This window comes from Falco biarmicus, chromosome 10 (assembly GCF_023638135.1).
Source record: "Falco biarmicus isolate bFalBia1 chromosome 10, bFalBia1.pri, whole genome shotgun sequence".
NCBI lineage: Eukaryota > Metazoa > Chordata > Aves > Falconiformes > Falconidae > Falco > Falco biarmicus.
The window spans coordinates 30,307,462-30,326,800 of record NC_079297.1 but is presented as its reverse complement, the minus strand read 5'-3'; the positions used below and the strand labels follow the sequence as shown (position 1 = coordinate 30,326,800).

The 19,339-nt window shown below is 41.0% G+C and overlaps 1 long non-coding RNA gene across 3 annotated transcripts in view; it reads right to left on the bottom strand.

Moving 5' to 3' along the window:
* The window catches only part of LOC130156427 (uncharacterized), a 239,331-nt gene that overhangs the window by 72,454 nt on the left and 147,538 nt on the right, over positions 1–19,339 (bottom strand). For 2 of the 3 annotated variants that reach the window (XR_008824418.1, XR_008824417.1), the window contains exons 2-3: positions 16,862–16,956; positions 14,278–14,362 (exon numbers count right to left, since the gene is read on the bottom strand). This is a non-coding gene — a long non-coding RNA (uncharacterized LOC130156427). The remainder of the gene's footprint in view (positions 1–14,277; positions 14,363–16,861; positions 16,957–19,339) is intronic. The other variant, XR_008824419.1, reaches the window with a different exon arrangement.

Below are 19,339 nucleotides of genomic sequence, written 5' to 3'. Positions count from 1 at the left end.
TTATTTTCAGCCACAAAGAATGCTACAGTCTTCTTGAAAGCCCATGAAACTCTGCTCCCATAGAACCAGGATTGCCAATGTTTATAAATTAGCTCCAGTGGAAGAAGCTCACTGCCATGCAGATGGAAGAAGGAATTCTGCAAGGATATCTCATTTCTGGAGCACCGTGAAGCAACTTGACAGGATCGCTCTAATTCTTAGGTTCTACTGCTTACCTGTACATGTAGCTTTGGTGTAGTAAAGTAGGTTTACTGAATGCTCTTAGCATCTGGGTAATTTTACAACAGTGGAGCTGTGTAACCACATACCTTCAGTGTTAAATGCAGATGCCATTGTGCAGAGCAATTCCCACCTTACTTCATTGTTTTAAATTCTAGTAGAACCTCATCTTTCCTCCTTATGGCCAGCAGGTATCGCTTGAGCAGACTGCTTTGCCTATCATGCTACTAATGTCTTCCTTACGGGACTTTCTTGCTTTTAGCCACCCTTGATGATGTGCAGAACATTTAAGGGAGGTCCGTGCCCAGTGGTGCTGGACACAGAGTACTGGCTTCTCCTCACTTCTGGCTGACAAGTTACTTCCAAAGATAGATGTAATGGCTTCAGATGTTTTACTGGGTAGGTAACTGCCATCTCAGAGTTCGTACAACACTGCAATATGCAAAAAGGGGCCACTATGAATATAACTTAAGAGGGCAGGAAGGGTAAGACCCATGAAAGCAAGGATGGGGTACTATTGTCCTTCAAGTTAAGATCCAATCTTGCCTGTTAAACCATCTCTGGAGATCAACAATACACAGGCAACGCTGTTTGGTGCCTGTCCTCTCCTAATGCTGCATTTAGCCCACTGGTAAACAAACTGAATTTAGGCCTTTAAGTGACAGTTATGTAGCGTCCTGACCAGAACGTGACAGAGAAAGGAATGCCCTCAAAGGGAAGAAGTACCCACCATCCCTGCCACTGTTATGGGAACTCTTTCTGGTGAGACAAGTGAACTATCTTACTTGAAAGCACTATGTTTCAAATGGGCACCATCTGAAGATGTTAGAACTTTTAGTCAACGATTTATTTGTGATATTTGTATAGAGAAAGCTCCAAACTTTGCTGCATGTATACACCTCTGAACTCACACTAGTGGTGATGTGATTACCAGCACAATCAGCTACCACAGGGATGGTGAAAAAGATCATAATCATTATACTATGACATCAAAATCAAGAATTTTAAGATAAAGTACCTGAAATTCAAAATCATCAGCTGCAATAGAATATTTTTCCAAGTTTTCCTGTAAGGTATCAGCATCTGGTATGATACTTCAAACAGCATATTTCAAAGTGGAAGAAGTCAATGAATGTTAATCCTTGCTGAAAGCTGAACAGTAATTTTCACTAAGTGATACAGAAGTAGCAAAAAGGGCTCCCAGAAGACAGACTTTCAATGTGCCTCCCTCCATACTTCACATGTAAATAAACTTTTTTTCTTTAAAATGTTCAATAGTGCTAATTTTGATTTGTCAGGAAAATTCTGGTTAGTTGCCAGTCCAGAATTACTCCTTATTTTTAAATAAGATGGTTAAGGATTCAGACATGTGAAACTAGATGATCACATGACTCCTACTTAGTCCGATATAAACAGAAAACTATCAAATATTGAAAAATACATAAGAGCATTAGTTTTCTTTTTTTCCTTCCTTATTTCCTCTGAAATCATTTGGGTCCCAATGCAACAAAACAGGTTCCACATCCTTATCTGTATAAGGCTGGTTTTGCCTTATTGCTATGCAAAGTAGGTGTAAAATGCTAAAAATTAGAATGGTAATATTTTATAAGCACTTTGTAGTGGTATAAATAATGAGAACTCAAACAGAAACAGGTTTTCTCTTCTTCAGAGGTTTTTTGAGGTTCTGTAGTTTTCAAGCCTCATATTTGGATAAAAAGCACTTCCAAAATCTTGAAAGTGTTCATAACTCGAAATCAGAAGACCACTTGGTTTGATCATTTGATCAAATACATTGTTTGGCAACCTAGGGATGTTTCACTTCCACTTGACCACTTAATTTTAAATGCTTTCTAATTTGGTTCTGAACCTAAGATCAGAAGAGTTTGTGCTAAAATATGAAAACACATGCCTGACATTTTCAAGAGCCTGAAACCATTTGTCAAAAATTATTCCGCTGCCCCCCCCCAAAAAAAAAAAACCACCCAAAACCAGCTTGGACAAACCACAAGAGCTGGGGAAGTGTGCCAGGTCAGTTATAACAACAAGAGATCATGAAGGGCAATTAAGACCCAGGTTAGATTCCACAAAGCAATTTGGAAATAAACATCCATGGGTTCTGTTTTGGGCCCCTCGCTACAGGACATTGAGGTGCTGAAGTATGTCCAAAGAAGAGCAACAAAGCTGGCGAAGGGTCTAGAGACAAATCTTATGAGGGGCAGCTGAGGAACTGGGGTTGTTTAGCCTAGAGAAAAGGAGGCTGAAGGGAGATCTGTAACTACCTAGAAGGAGGCTGTAGTGAGGTGGGTGTTTGTCTCTCTTTCCCAAGTAACAAGTGATAGGACAAGAGGAAATAGCCTCAGGTTGCACCAGGAGAGATTTAGGTTGGATATTAGGAAACATTTTTTCACCGAAAGGGTTTTCAAGCACTGGCACAGGCTGCCCAGGAAGCAGTTGAGTCACCATTCCTGGAGGTATTTAAAAAACATGTAGCTGTGGTGCTTGGGGACATGGTTTAGTGGTGGACTTGGCAGTGTTAGGTTAATGGTTGGACTTGATCTCAAGGGTCTTTTCCAACCTAAATGATGCTATGACTCTATCCATTTGATGACCTATGGGAAAAAACGCCAAGGCCACATGTTACGCCAGCCTGCCACCCATGCTGCTTTGTTAAATGGCACACAGACTTCCAGCTTTGTGCACTCTTGCTTTTGCCAGCTGTTCTCTAGCTCTGGCTGTGCTAGCTTGGCCCTTCCCCGTGCATCTCCACCAGGGAACTGGGAACTCTCTGCCCTCTCTTGTGTGTTTGTCCCAGCAAAGCTGTACCATGGAGCTACAACCACAGCCCCTGACTACTGGCATGAAAAGTCCTGAGAAGCTGGCTGGGAAGTGCCCATGCATCAGAGGGCTCCACGCAGCACTACGCTCTCTCCAGCACTCCCACAGGAAGGGTATCTGCAGGGGCCTGGGAGAGCCGGAGCTCCACAAACGTACAGCAGGCTGCTGAGAAAGTGCCCTTGAACCTGCCTCTCTGAGACCCCCAAGGCCTGCCACACCAGTGCTGGGCAACAGATAGATACTCCAGGTGCTTTTTACCACTGGCAACTCCCTAAACTAGTGAAAAAGTACCAAGAAGTAAATATCTGTTTTCAGTAATTCTCCAGTTATACAAGAACACTGTGCAAATCCATTTAGGGAAGTGAGAAAGCCACCACCACAATCAGCTGCTAGACAGTCAGGTAATAACTACAAAGAGAACCAAGGCAATATGATGCAACTTTATCTTCCTCTAAAGAAAAATCAATCCATCCTGGTGATGAATATGTTTAAACTCTGCAGTTAAGACGTAGCATCAAAACAGTAACAATTTCTAAAAAGTACAGGATTTGGAAGCTATACTATATTCCAACTCTTAGTGCTTTCCCTTTTCCGATTATCAGTATCCCCATCATCACAATCCTTAAGTGATTTGCTAACAGAATCAGCGTTCAACTGAATAAAACAGACGGTATTCTGCATAAATACAAACTGTAAGACTACGTAATGAGCCTTTTGCCATACAGGTCAGCTATATTAAATTTATTACAAGATCTCAAAGTTTTTGCAGAACCAAAAAAAAAAAGTTATATGAGAATCAACTCCTTTAGGTAAACAGCCTGTGTAAAACTTGAAGCATTGTGTACAATAAATGTGCATATGCACTTGTACATACTGTGTAATTAGGTTTTCTTTTTACCCTCAACGGGAAATATTCAGGAAAGAAAAAAAAAATATTCAGTGGTATTTTCTACCATTTAAGACCAGTTATAGTTGCATGTTCTTTACTGTAATACAGAAAGAAATTTATACTGGTCCATGAACTCCTACACTGGTATTTCTCTCCCTCTTCTTCCCCTTTTCTTCTATATTAAAATTACATCCAGTTTTTCTCATAAAATGCATTTTGTATTTGATAGAGAAAGTCCATGTCCCCCAAGAACTTAAGTTACAAAATCTGTGAATGAAGACTTAATTATCTGGAGTTCTTTAAGAAAATCCATTACATGGCCCAAAGTACATTAAAAAATTGATGTGAAATTTTTCAGCATCTACCTCTTCTTTCACATTTCCATTGTAATTTCTGGCTGAATATCTGTTGTGAACCATGAAAACTACTTGCCTACTACCTTTTAAGAAACTGGCTTTCTGATTAACAAAGAGCTGTTTCACTAGTCTTGTCCATTACAACCAATGTTGTCTTTACTTATGCATATCATTTCCTATATCTACAATTCAGATGGTTTTGCCCTATGAGACTAACGCAGTTTTAGCCTCAGCAGCCCCTAAGACAGACAGCTGCTATTTCCTATTGTGTCTAAATAAAGTGGACTTAATTTAGATCAAAACATAGAATATATTGTTCTCTTGCAGTATAATTAAAAATCTATTTGTTTAATTAGAAATTTTCTCAAGATGAGGGATATGTATTCTAGAATATATATTTTTTTTTCCCCTCTTTTCCTGGTAGGCATGGCTCTGCAGTCAGCCAGCACAGAGGTACAGCTTTAGCTCAGTCGGGAGAAGTCAGAGATGCAGTACTGGGTGCGATCTTCCTTTGATGGTCCCAACAAGGTTCACTTCCCTTCCTGGTCAGGGCTATACCTCATTCAATAAGGTCAAGTGCTTATGAAAAAGATCTTGCTTCTGAAGATGACAGCACCTAACCTAACAACGGAGAGAAAAATCTAGAGATACAGGTAGTCACTGCCCCGCACTGCAGAGGCCATGGCGGGACAAAAGAACAACCTCTTAACCTACCCCATCTACAGGCACCCAAGGTACTTCTCATTTCGATTAGCCAAGTCCACGCACAGCTGAGAAAGTTGGAGTGTTATTGCTATAATTATTATCTTCCTTTTCTATTTTCCTGCCTTCCTCACCCCTGGGCTCTTTAAAGAAAGACTCCCAGGAGCTTCCATTCAAGTGGACTGAAAACAATGTCAGTGGGAGCTAACTTCTGCAGCACCGGTTGTTGTCACCGATGACCTATTCAACAGCAGCAGCACCAGCCTGGCTTTGTCTTCTGCTCTACTAAACAAACTGATGGCAGACTCAGTCCTGCTGCAGAAATATTGAGAATTAAAGAAAGCACAAAGGGCGCAGGCAGCAGGGTTGAAACATTTAGTGGAAATAGGGGAGCTGGTCAATAAAAGGGGATGGAGACTGGATCAAAAGGGGTTGACTTACAATGGGACATGGGCTAAAAAGGGGTGTGCACTATCCCACAGGTCAAAAATGACAAAACATTGTGCTCCTGAAGCTGTCACCTTCTGCACAGTAGGGGGACATCTGGGAGCAAGAAGAAATGCAGAGCTAGCAACATAATATATACGTAATGTACAAAGAGAAAAAGAAAAAAACGTAAAGGGTGAAAATCTGTGGTACTTGCAACAAGCTGAGACCGCTGACCTCAACGAACCAAACAAAAGACATTTTTAGAGAAGACATAGGAAAGAAAGAAAAACAAAGTATGATAATGAAGGGTGAGATTTTGGTTAAGGCATTCATCTGGGACTTGGGAGAGCTGGTTCCATTCCAAGACTCTGCCATGTATTTCCTGCGGGACCAGAAGCGAGGCCTTTAATCCCTCTGCAATTCAGTCTTCATCAGTGAATAAATACTCAGGGAGAAGATATAACATGTACTTTGTGTGCGGGGTCCTCTGAGCCCAGCCATACTTCACTTATGTAAAAGCAAAAAAGTTTGTTGAAACAGGCAGATGTGAGAAATTCCTAATTTTGAATTTTTCTATTTTGCAGGCATTTAAATGGATCACATTTATTCTTAAGTAAGTTTTCAAAGCATTAAACTTCCAATCACACCTTTCTATCATTTTCTACCTTTGAAGCACTGAATACAAATATCCAGCTGGTGTCCAGTGAATACAGATACCTGAACGATACCCAGAGATTTTTCTGTGTTTCCTATTTTACCTTTTGCTCTTGTGTCGCATTCCAAAACCCATTCTCTTCTGGAGAAGTTAGAGGAGATGAAAAGAGTGAAATCATATCGACTTTCCAAAATGAGGGGAAATATAAGCTAAAACATCAATGATATTTGAGAAAAGTAATTTCCTTACTTTAAGGGGGTTTGACCTGTTTTCAGCGGAAAGGGAGATTTTTTTTTATCCTTTCTTCTTTCATGTAATTTCATTTAATTTAAATGCATTTCCCTCCTTAACTTTTTTTGCAGAATGAAAGAAGCCCAGAAGAGTAAAACAATGAGAGAAAATAGATTTTTCCTGGATATTAAAAGACCCACACACATTACAGTAACTTTTTTTTTTCCTTGAAAATTTGAACTAAACCCCCATGTCTCCCACCATGCATCATGAGAAAATGCATCCAATTAAATGCTCTTCTATGTGACCATCCTTGATAATAACAACAGGGTCTCCTAGATCTTGTGGACTGACTCCCACACCCATCACTGGGATGACTGCAGCCAGACAGGAACACACCTTGTCTACCTTGAGGTAATAAACCGCTTTCCTCATGTCACAGCAGAAAATAAGGATGGCAGGTTCTTATGCCCAGGCATGTAGCACCGTTACGTGTCCTGGACAGTATGGAAGAGCTGCCTGTACCCTTCAAACCTGTGCAGAGATAGCATGAAGATCACTGCCCCACTGATGAGCTGCTATTTGACAGACAGAGCTGCCTGAGTGTGCCTAGAAAACACCTGACCTGCCTAATCATCAGCTGCTCTTAACTATGGTAGTTCCACAGAAATCAATTCCCAGATCTGTCCTCAGAGTTTAAATGCTGGCCACCTGGCTGATAGTCTCACAAGTAATAAAGTAATTCAAACAGGTCAAGTTACCAACGCAGAAACAGTGAGGGGTTTTTTTGCTTCCTGCCATGGAGAGAAAAAATTCCAGTCTCTGTTCAGAATTGGCCGTCATTATTAAATGCACACATGGATGGGCTTTTTGGCCATGATATAAATGACTTAAAGCTGTGATTCAAATAGGTCTGTAAAGTGGTTCTATGATGTTCCTCTCCCTTCCTTTTTTTTTCCTTTTTTTGAAACTGTCTCTGCTCCACTGTTCTTTGTAGAGATAAGCCCTTGAAAATCACCCTTCTTAAGGTGTAAACTTGGTGACTGTACATTATAGTTAAACATTTGATTTGTTATAGGCTAGAAAAATAGAGAACTTGAAATCTCTTCATGGTGTATTAAAGGTCACACAATTATAATAAAAACTTGCTCCAGCAGCTCCAGTCACCGACAAAATCAGTCTCAAATTTCCAGCGAACAATGAAGTCCCCACAGAGTTTCAGCTTCCCCGGGAAATCAGGGTATCTCAGGCTGTGTTGATTTTAAGGATGTCCTGAATGCCCATCATAAAAAATGTGTTACTCAACACAGTCACAGCTCTTGCAGGGTCCTCTGATTGAAAAATATGCTTTTTATTTTACAGCCATTTGGGGCATAGCATTTTTCTGGTTTCCGAAACTTAAAAAGCAGCCAGCTCTACTCTGTTCGGGTGAGACACTACCAGCTTGAATGTCATTTCATAGTATTCCACACATCAAAATAAAATAATAGTAATACAGAACAAAAATCTACATCTTCACAATACAAACTAATCTTCCGGCTTCCCATCAAGCGAAACATATTGACAACTGACAATAGGCAATTAATAGATTAATGAGCATAGCTCTTATCTGTCTACATTATGAGTTTATCTGGTTGTAACAGGATGAACACAACACGGGCCTGTGCTCACAGGAGTGCTGTCCCAATAGAAATGAGATCACTGCAGCAAGATATGAATGCAGTATTTTGATTACCAGGTATGGCTCAATGGAAAAGACACCCCCACCCCACCCCCCACCCTGCAGACTTTATTCTATACGTTTTTAAATTATTCAAGGGCAAAGAACAGAATATAATTTACTAGAGAGAGAATTAGAGGAAAAGGTTTTACGAAAGTAGGAGAGATTAGGTTTTGATCCAGGGTTAAGATGACTGCCTCTGGCACACAGAATCTGTCAAGATAGGTGATGGAATGTTAAAAAAATCCAAAACACCTTTCCACCTAAAACTGAACCTAAACCCAGTGATGTCTGCAGTGTGAAATAATAAAATTAACTTTAAAAAATCCTTCAATAACCCAAATTCAAAAATCTGACATACAAACTAGTTTTTCAGTGGCTCTAACTCCAAGAAATGGCGCTGCTCTTTCTGACAATGGTAAGCTCATTCATACCATGGATAAATTTGATCTGCAGAAGTACAGAGGTGCACTGGGGAATGCTGTGCTTTGCGTGAAACCAGCAGAAAGGCAGTCTTTCCAAATGACCAAGGTAGGAAGGTGAACAAGGTACGAATTTGGGGAGCCAGAGTATCATTATCTTAATTGTATCCTGATGTTTCTCCCCAGGTCCCTGGTGGTATGCTTGCTAGTAACGTATCTCCCCAGTTCTGTGCTTATACATTCCCTATTTCTACCACAGGAGGAAACCAGCTTTGCTTTTCTTGTGCCCAGAGCCAAGTTCTGCCTTCTTCTCGCATGCATAATCTAAGTTGTCTCAACAGAGCTATTGTACGGGTAAAGTGAATTTGCCCTTGATAGCATTATAAAGTTTCAAAATAAATATTGTGATGTTTTGTGGGTTGGCAAACACAATCTGCAATTTGCTGTGTGGAAATTGTTGTTCTGCTCCAGAATTATGCAGGTTTTCATCATGACTAATGACATGAGGCAAACACAGCATGACAGTTGCATGTTGATCGTTCTATACAATTTTGCTCATAGGTTATTTATTGGGTTTCTTTCAGAGCTCAGTGCAGCTAAAAAAAACCACCAGTGGAGTAAACTCTGGATTAGGCTCGATGTTATTGCTTTGTAATACACAATAAGAACTCTGTGTGTGTGTGTGTTATTCTGATTTGGACCAAGCCTCCATATAAAAATGGAGCCATGATCCTAACGATGACAGCCTCCTGGGAATGCTGCTGTGGTGGTCCCAGGCACTGCTGTCCCAGCCACTCACTACCAGCCCAGGCAGAGCAAGACCTGCCTCTGCATCCCCACATCAGGGCACAGCGTCAGAGGTGCTGGGGGAGCATTGCATGGGTTGCTCTCTGCCCACTGGTAGTTAATTCCAGCAGTGGAGCAGGGGAATAGCTGCAGGCAGGAGCATTTAAACCACAGAAACAAATACTGCCAGAGGACATCTCAAAGCTTTGTAACACCCTTTACACCTGGCCCTCTGCTGTTTTAAGCAACTGTCATGTTGAAACAGCAGGAAGGGGCTCAAAGGCTACTTCTGCATGTGTCTGTTCAGATGACAAAAGGAGCCATACAAGCCCAGAGAAATACAGTATTATTACATACTGCACTGAAAAGGGAATTCAGTTTGTGTCTCATTTTTAAGAGCTAATATCCTTTTATCTGATCAAATGGTAAACAGCATTGGTAAATCAAGTTTTGATGGCATATGTATTTGCAAACAAAACTTTATATTCAACCTTTTCTAAGATGATCCCACAAATCTGTATTGATATCCTCTGTGGTCACATTCTTTAAAATCCTGGAAAATAGAACAGCCTCCCATGCACTGCTTTAAACCATGTACACGCACTTCTACATTTCCTAATTGAATGGGACCTTCTAGGCATGCAGTGAAAAGCAGCTTTGGAAAATCAGTGTAGAGAGGGACAGAATGTTTTCCAAATGCTGATTTTATTCTGTTCTTGGGTATTCTATTCCACAGAAAATCAGACTAAAACTTCCCCACTGAGAACTGCAATGTGTCATCTAAACACATTCCTCAGTAATGCACTCTTCCTCAGGGATGCCGTGTTCAAGGATGCCTCCCAGAGCACCCTGCTAGACTAAGCTGAAGATCCTGGCCCCCCCAAGGGGAAAGGCACAGGCAGCACGGTGCAAAAACTGAGACGTTACAGTTCTCTTAAATACATTCCTTCCTTGGGCACTGCTAAACATTGTTTTAGCTGGATGCCTCAGGACTAGTCTGGTGTAACAGCCTTGTCACCTTGCTTTGTCACTCCTCTTCCTAGGATTTGGGACACCAATACACTGGAAGGCACAAAACCACCTGTACTATCTCCTGGCAAAACCAAGCCATAAGTGTTTAATGCAGCTTGGTACGTTTGCCGCTTATCTCCACGGTAAAAGTAGAAGAGAAGACGCAGGCATCTGCCTCCAGCACTTCTGGGAAAACTCTTCAGTTTTATGGACTGACATGGGATCTATCTTTTGCAGTTTCTGCGGGGAACTGTTGACAGAACTATCAAGAAACCTCCCCTGCCTGTTTTACTGAGAGATGCATCCCAGATTAGAGGACAGGAAACAAATTTTAGTAGAGCAGTTGCGACTCACTTGTTTCTTTGATACTATGAAATGTACCATACTGAAGAGGTCACCAATGAACTTCAGTGTTTATGGAGAATAACTGTAGCACTGAGGAGAGCAGTCCTTTGGTCACAGGAATTGACATCAGTTCTCTAAGTAGATGATGCCCGCTTGCTCAATTTTTTATATGGAGAATTAAGAAAAATCCTCCTGAGCCTGCATTTGAATGTGTGGACAAAAACTGCCTCGACAGAGAACAAGGGGAAGAAAAACAATGATCAAGAGTTGACATTGCTGACTGGAGTGAAACTACTAATAGACAACAGCTTCTGTTGACATAATACAGTGCTGCTCCATTGAGGCCAGGGGAAGCAGGAATGTTTTATCTTGGCTAAGAATACCCGGACACAACCGTTTCTCACTTTTATATTATAATGAACACTTCAACATGCTTAAACATTTTCCTGTGAAGAAGTTAATGAAGCCTTGCTTAGATCTGTGGACACATTTACAGCCCTTTATTTAGGACACAGGAAAAAATAAGGTCCTTTATGAAATCAGCTACATGAAGCAACAGGAGCCATTATCCAAAACGGAGAGATCACAAGGCATTTTAAGCAGCAGATTAGTTAAATGGTTACCTTCAAAATTGCTATTGCAATGGTGAAACAGGCAGGTCAAAGATTTCAGACACACCTAAGCATGAGCTGGGGGGAAAATACAAACCCAAAAATGACAGGAGTAGATAAGTGTTGGTTCAGGGATGTTTTAGACCTGATAGCAAATACATTACCCACTGTAGAATCTTTTCTGCACTCAGGAAAAGCAATGGGACATTGTACGTTCTTCGCAAGTAAACAGGATCGCGCCACATGTAGAACCAAATTTGGTATTAATTCCTCCTATCACTGTTGATCTCTGCTGTTCCCCCCGAGTCTGGAAAATGAGCTAGCAATTCAGCTCAAAAGAGCACAATGCCAAATAAGCAAAAGCCAGCTGAAGAGAGCTACACGCACATTCTCCTCTCTCACCACCAAAGTGCGACTCTGCTCTCCCAACCTCTTTGGCCCCCTGTTTCAGTCTGTAAAATGGAAACAATCTTGCAGGACAGAGTGAGACCCTCAGATCATGAGCCCACTCAGCGAACTCTGGAAGAAGGAGCACCCCTTCTGGCCTTCAGCATTTTTAAGTCTGCAGTACCTCCTATATGGCAAGTGCTACCTACATGGGGAACATCTGTTTTATTTCTATGCACAGAAGCTATTTTTGCTTAAAATATTTGTGGAAAAACACCAGTTTCAGATGCATGACTGATGAACCTCAATTAAAATAGGAAAGGTTTTAATACAAAGTTCTTTACACATCTCAGACCTTGTGAAATAACATGAACTTTGAATGTAAAAGAGCCTATAGATGCATTTTTTTACAACAACAGTAATTTAGAGATCAAATACCTTTTCCTGGGAGATCCGCCATACTGATTTCTGAGAATCTAATGACATACACAGGATGTTTAAAAGGTAGAATGTAGAAAATTAATTGTTTCATTAATTAGTTTGGCAAGGCCTTCAATACTAAAGTTACATGTATTTTTACATAGGGTTGGGCAATCCAGCTCAGATTTTTTCAGTATTCATGTTTCGGCACTACTTGTGTTCTGTGTTGTTTCACAAAAAAAAAAAAAAAAAAAAAAAATAAAAAAAATTAACTGAGATTGGAATTTGCCATTCTGCTGAGATTTCTAAAAATCCTTCCAGAAAACCTTCCATTTAACTTGCCTGGAGTGAGAGAGTTGATGCATAGTTTTCTTGTTCTCAGAGCTCCATCAAAGTCCTACAGTTATGCTGTCCCTGTAATACTGGCATCACATTTCACACTCAGATCATGATGAGCTGAATTTTCAGTAGAACTGATTGAATTTTCAGATGAAACAACTTCTCATTGCAGTACACCAGCTTGTTCAAACAGAATGTTTTAGGCTTTGACAACCTCCCAGCTCAACACAGACAGGCATGTCTTATAAAAACACTTGTGGGGCTCCTAAACCTACATTCTTTGGCAAGGAGGTGATGGACTTCCTAGGTTGCCTGTGACACCTCAGGAGCTGCTTTATTCCATTTTGAACAGAAACAAGAATAAGAAACACTCCTCTTTCTGAAGCCAATGTTTCTGAACCTCCTTTCTATCTCTAATACTGTTTGCATCTCATTCCACATCACAAACATCCCAACAAAGGTCTTCCAGCAACGCAGAAATGTTAAATACCACCTTCTCCAGCCTGGGTACTCATAAGAGCAAGAGGGCTACAAGGAGGTGAGGAACAGCACTGAGAGAAGTGTTGCAGCAGCACACTCTACAGAGTCTCCACACAGATTCACCTAGCTGCTGAAGTACCGGACTGGCTTGATGACTTTTTCTATGTAGGACCAGCCCAGCTTTCACTTTGGGTTTTATTGCAGGAAAAAGCTATTCAATGCTAGTCACTTGTGGTTGCCAGTACTTAGCATTACCTAATTTTAACAGGAGTACTCTAGGACACCCAAAAGAAACACATGGAAAAATCCGTATAAATAACTGTAATGCACCAGACTCCCAAAGCAAAGGGCACATCCTCACAGCCTGCCCTGTCTCTCCGCAAATGATGACACAACATGCTGAAGAATCTTCCTGCGCTCTAGAGAAATAAAGAGGAACAGGGAATATTTTGGAAGGGAAGTGTGAAATGTAGGAGGGCTGGGGAACTGTCTTCCTTATTTTTACATATTTTCACCTTCTGACATACGTAAGTATACATACACGTACCTTTGTGTGGCATTTCACTCCCTAGTAAATATCAAATACTCATGAAGAGTTTCTGAAATTAGGAGGAACTCTCTCATGGTTTACGTGCTCCCTCTAAGAATACCACATCATTTCAGTCAAGACAGAGGCAGGGTCTGGACAATATTCTAAAACGTAACAAGGTCTACCTCATCAAACGCATCGCTCCTACTGAAAACCAAGTACCCGTTGGCCTCAGTGCTGCCGACCGTACACTGTGTGCAGCCATTAAATAAACCCCACAGCATTTTACCAAGCTTGGACAATCACACTGGACAACATACCAAGATCAATGCGGGAGATGAGGATAAAGACCAAACAGCTCTGGAGATGTCCTAGAGAAGTCTAGTAAACAACAGCCCTCCACAGAGAAAGGTGATAGAAAAATCAAATCACACTGAAATTTATTGAAGCTTAAAGCTGCTTACAAAAATGCTCAAGGTGAACGATTAATTTCAAACCAGGCCAAATTGAGGAAAAGAACCTTGATGCACACACCAATTTTGTTCCTCAAAGTCAAGAATTGCCTAATCAATAGTAGTGCTAAAAGGAGATGGGCACTCTCAGGGGTACCATTACAATGAATTGCACTGGGTTTTAGCCACCTGGCTCCCAATTGCTTTAATAGATGTCACATGGCTAAAGCCCGGTCTAAAGCTTTAAAACGTCACCCCTTGGTCTTCCTGAGCATCCACTGCTGTTAGGTGGCAAATGTGAAACAGTGGGAGGGACTGTGAGATTTACTCCTGTATTGACCAGCACCAGAACATGCCCAGGAATTTTCACTGCTGTTGCAAGTGTCAGTTACTAGGTGAAGAAAGGCAAAGCAGGAGAGGTAAAAGAGGTGAGAGAAAGTGAAAAAAACTGTACTTAACCCTTCCTCTGTTGACATGTTGATAGCAGGCTGCATCAGGTACTCACATTGCTGGACTAATCCAATCAGCCCTCCTCTGCCATTAGCTAAAAATAAATAAGGACCTTTTAGGTAATGCTCTGACTGCTCCCCCCATTCCAAACTGTGCTCAAAATCTTACTGGAAAACCTTCAAGGGGTTTAAGGTTTTAAATCAAACAAAGAAGCGGACAAAAGGAGAAAAATCCGATCAGAGCAGAAAGGGTTAGCTTACACAGGCACTGATTTTTTTCCATTTTCACCAGCACCGAACTCCACAGGAGCAGTAGCTGGAGAGACAGAAGGAAGCAGGTAAATAGAAGAGGAAGGAAGAGTTTCTTTCATGCTTATATTATGCATAATTTTAGACAAGGAGAGGCGGCATCCTGTCAACAAGATCTGGGCTTGACTTGATTCCTGGGACTGCTAGTGGTCAGCTATGGGATGGTGAGCAATCTGTTCCCTTTCTCTGACAGTTCTACAGCCCCAGAGCCCTCCAAGGATGGGACTGCCCTGCTGTGCCTAGAGAAGAGCAATGGGAGTTGGCCTTGGTAGTAGGCTCCTCACGAGAGGTCACTTTGTGGTGGGGCTCTCACAGAATATATAACTGCCAATTAACAGCAACCACTTTTTAATAGAAAGTGCACAAATACTGTCACGAAGAACAACAAATGTTCTTAAGTGGAAGTGGGTGGGGAAAGGGAACAAAGAAAATAAGTAAACCAAAGAACGTAAAAAACCCAAAGAAACTGAAAAAAAAAAATCCTTGAAGAAAACCTGACCCTGCCAGTTATGAGTGGTGCAAAAAAAACCCCCCAAAAAACCCAACAACAAACCAAACCAAAACAATTTGTGTACTATCTATCTTCCTGCCAGTCATTTAGAATACTGTGCTTCTAAAGCTTAGAAGGGTAATGGTTAGCCCGTGCTTTATAAAAGAAGAAAAGGAATGGAAAAATCTTCCCCAAAATAGCAGAAAACTGTTATGAGCATGCAAAACCTAGGAAGTGGGTTTTTTCTATATATGAGCTTGAATGTATTTCATAATATGACCCCTTTCCATTGAACCCTACATACATTGTATGTGCTTTAGAATAATAATTATTAAAAACAATAGAATGCCCTGAGCCAAAGCGAAACTGTATACTGTAAGAAACAGCATTGAGTTTGCTATTAAAATAAAGGACAGAAGTCTGATAAGGAGACGGTTACTTGCAGGTCTGATCCAGATCCCATTAATTTGATAAGTTTTGAATCCAACTATGAGTGTAGGCCTGGCTCACAAGCCACAGAGCATTTGCGAGTGCTACTGTTACGCTGGCTTTTGCAGTCTCTCTCTTCATAGACGTTAGAGCCAAACCCCATCAGTTCCCCTTAGTTGCGCTGGATTGGCACTTTGGAAATCCTGGTGGACAGGAAAGGTTTAAATCCTCACATCTGAGGAGTAAAAGCAACACAGAGCTCAGCTACTGGCTAAAAGTGCTCAAGAAAAATGAAGGTAGAAGAATTGGCAGGAAAAGGAGAAACAACAAGCAATAATATGGAGGGGGAAATTAAATTGTAAAAAGGTACAGCAGGGAAGGGAGAATAGGAGACAGTATGGGAAACAGTGGGGGGAAATTAAATTAATCAAAAATAAGGAAAACATTTAGGGAAACGTAAACAACGAGAAACAGAGGGGGGCACACAAGAGGCAAGAGGTATATTGGAGGCAACAGAAGGAAAGAGTGAGGCAATGAGAGAGAGAAAGAAAAGCTGGGGGGGAGGTGTGAGAAACTGAAAATGGCAAGACATAGGAGAGAAAATGGAAGAGAGAGGAAAAGGGAGGTAAAGAGAAGGATTTGTACAGGGAGAGGACCAGAAAGAGCAGAACAATCCTACGGAGCCTGCTGTGGTGGGTCGCAGAGGAGTTCACAAGCCCATGCACTCCAACTATTTCTTTTTGATTCTGTGTCATTGTCAGGCTTCAGACTGCAGCTGCAAATTGTTTGTCTGGCAGTTCTGGTAGGTTTGATTCAATAACTCCTATAAGAGGGCAGGCAGGATATCAATGCTGCTTTATTGCCTTTTTCTCTGCCTACAATAGCAATCCTCCAGTTATACAGTATTATAAAGTGCCATCACTGGGGGTTGTATCTCAGCATAGTCACATCTCATCTTCCTTGACTATAATAAGCTGGCAAAGGTAAAAGTCTGAAACTATGTAAGCTTCATGAAATGATTAACATTCAGGCCTAAAGACTGGTGTCAGGGCTGGGCACTGAGCAAACAACAGACCACCCTCACTTCCCAAGTACCACAGTGAGAGGCAGCTACATCCTACATGATCAGCTGCACCAATATGTACTCAGTAACCTGTGTCAAGTCTTACTCCAGCCACTAGTGGACAAAACATGAACACTCCAGAAAGCTGCAGCCACTGCTCGGGAACAGAAAAAATAACCCATGCAGTCCGGTCACTTGAGTAACTTTTCATGCCTCTCTCCTAATCCTTTGGATGCGAGCTCTTTAAAAATAATCACACAGTGACATTTAATGTTAAGACTGGATTGACTGACGTGGACTTACCATTTTTCCTCCTGGAAGTTGGTTCCTTCAGGCTGCAGGGGTGTGCCTCACCAGGCTGACATAGAGAAACGTCCCCAGCCTTGAGTGTGCATGATCTGTCAATAAGAAGAGGCTTTCAGTTACACAATGCTGTCAAATAGCACCTTTTACAAACACTAAATTCAAGTTAAAAATGTCACAGTAAAACAGGAAAATCACCACAGAGAAAACTGCCTGTGAGGCTTTTTATTGGCGTATCTTTTAAAAAAGAAAAATTCCTGGCACATGGTTCTTGTTAAAGGCACACAGATCAGAACAGAACTTACCATTCAGGTCCAGTCATCAGAAATGTTGGGAGTAGCTGCATAGAGACAGGCCCATTTTGTTTGCTTAAACTTTGTCTCACATATATATACAGTTATATAAAAATCCATTTCATTTTAAAAATCATAGGTTGATGCCTTTAAGGTTGTGTTTAGAAATCATTGTGACTTTACATTGCAGTTTATTCCGTATATTTCCATCCTTCTGAATCACACTGTTCAACCTCCTGCTTATTCTTAATAGATTAATTTGCAATTGCTCCCTCGGCATTTCAGCCTTTCATGATGGAGAGCAATTCCTCTCATTTCACTCATCAAGGCTCTATATAACAATGAAAGTTCCTATAGGTCACCTCTGTTGTGCTTTATTTCCTTAACCCCTTTAGCCTTCCCGCCCAGTGAGCATTCTTAAACCTGGAGCTCTCTGGGCTAAGGCAAAAATAAAATTTCTCCTGCAAGGCAACTGCAGCCAAATCTGTATTGCATCAGGTCTATAGAAAATGTGACTGTAGCCATGTGATTTCAGTTCTCCAACACCTTTACGTTGTCATAATATCCCATTTGTTTTTTTTCCAAGCAGTCACACACACAGAACTGCTGGGATTTTTCTCTAATAACCCCAGGTCTCTTTTTTTCTTTGGTACACTGAATAATATGAACTCTGCTGTGGTTCACTAGCTCTAGACTTACTGTTATAGCCACTAAAAGATCCAAATCCTTCTCAGCTTGGTAAGCGTTGCTTCTTACTGTTTGCTTAATCTTTACGTTTGGCAGAATAATCAATGTCTGCTATTTTACTTGCTATAATCTTTCAGAATAAAATTGATAGGCAAGATTCTGAGCTGCTGTAAGTTGGCATCACTTCACTGGTCCAGTTTCACACATTAAATAGATGCTTCAAAACAAACCTGGAAAGGCAAGCCACCAGTTTGAATTTTCCAGTTGTTACTTATGACCAGTAGCTGTTTCCTAAGTTGTGGTCCTGCCTCATAATTTGCATTTATGTAGAGGAAAGCCCTGACAGCCTGCAGGCAGGCAGGCATGCTCATACACTGTGGAAGAGGTGCAGCTCAGGGTGCAAGTGCAGGGTAGCTGAATGTGTCCAAAAGTAGCCCTACTCTCCCAAGAAATTTGCATTAAAAGAACAAATCAACACATTTTCTTAAAGAACAATTTTACATTGCATCATATTCCAGGATGCCTCTTCTTTGGTGCAATCTGACCATTCCAGGGAAAACAAAATATTTCTGACCAGCAATATAGTACTAAATAAAACATCTGCCATTCATACACACAGTCTTGAAGGCTGAGCATCTTTAGGGGGAGGAGACAACAGTTACTTCGAAGTAATTCAGTGTTGATTGGGTTGGGGATAATTTTCTGGCAACTAAGGATGGGATTGAGACCAAAAAATCATTTCAATAGCTACTACACCTTTCAGTCTCTAGAGACCTAGAATTGATTTGAACTGGTCTACCATTTAAATGGAGAAAAGCTATTATCCCATCACTAATCTCTTGAGCCATTTAGTCCCACTTGAACCAATTTTTTCTTCAACAAGCTATTTTACATATTTCACTTTGGCCACAATCTATATTGGAGAAGCTTATCACATGATTCTTGTAAAAAGATAAGTACCTCTCCCCTTTGCATTTCTGTTTATTCTTGGGTTTGTTGCTAACATGACAGAACTACTAAACATGTTCCACCTCTCCTCTAGGAACCCGGCTTTTCTTGCTACCATTCACAAAATAAGACAACTTCCCGGTAGCTTTTAGAAGATGATCCAGCCTAGAAGCATGTGTTCTAGAGATTTTTTTTCCACATAAATGTAAATTTGTTGCCCTCAAATGTTGTAGCATTCATCAGTATAACGCTGATACCTCCTCAATAGCTCTTGCAGCCCAAAAAAGGTTCAAAGCCAGGATTTGCAGAGTAAGAACTAAAACACAGCATTGCTATGGATCAAATTTGTAAAAACAGTCTTCATCGTTTAGGTGCATTCATGGGCACCAAAAGGTGGACACAGTGCCCACTAGTATAGGAAGAAGCTGTACTTAATAATTAAGAATGTCTTAAAAGTTAGGCCGTTGCTGTCTGACACCGGAATTGCAAAAAAATTAAGAAATCCACATTGGAAAGCCCGTTATGAAAAGTGGGCTGCCAATGAGGCCAT